Genomic DNA, 674 nt, shown 5'->3' on the forward strand with positions numbered 1-674 from the left:
TATAATTAGTATCATCGTTAATATCATAATCAATATTATCATTATTATGATCGTTTTTATCATCATTATTATTATTATTTTTACTATCAATATTATCGCTATTATCAGTATTGTTATTGTCCTTACTACTCAAATCATTAGCATCATTATCATTACATTATGATGTATTAATAATGATAATGTATTAATTTTACCGAGTAAAAAAAACAAAAAAACATGAGTGTACACGGTCCTTAAATACTTGTCTACATTCCAATGAAAGTTATATTTACTAATTACACAAGAAGGATTAAACATCGATTCAGAGTTTCTAGTCATATTTACCGCCTGCATTTAAAATGGATGATCATAATAATGGATGATCATAATAATGAGCATCTGAGGGGCAAGACTTGCTCTATGCTACGTAAGAGGCTGGATCAAGAGGAAAATTCAGACACATTTGGGAATATAGCCTCTTACAGAATATTTTTATACAATGATCAAACGTCATTATCTTGATATGGAAATGCTAAAGAGATAAGGTATGAGAATCATCCCGTAATATGGGTTTTCAGTGTCAGCTGTTCGACTTTTTTTTTTTTTTTTTTTGTGGGGTAACATACACAAGTGGGTTTATTTCACTGCTTTGATTCCCAGTATGATATATCTATTAATGAATGATAAGTGATAAG

This window comes from Penaeus japonicus, unplaced genomic scaffold, assembly GCF_977035675.1.
Source record: "Penaeus japonicus unplaced genomic scaffold, GWHDUDI00000001_assembly GWHDUDI00000002, whole genome shotgun sequence".
NCBI classification, from domain to species: domain Eukaryota; kingdom Metazoa; phylum Arthropoda; class Malacostraca; order Decapoda; family Penaeidae; genus Penaeus; species Penaeus japonicus.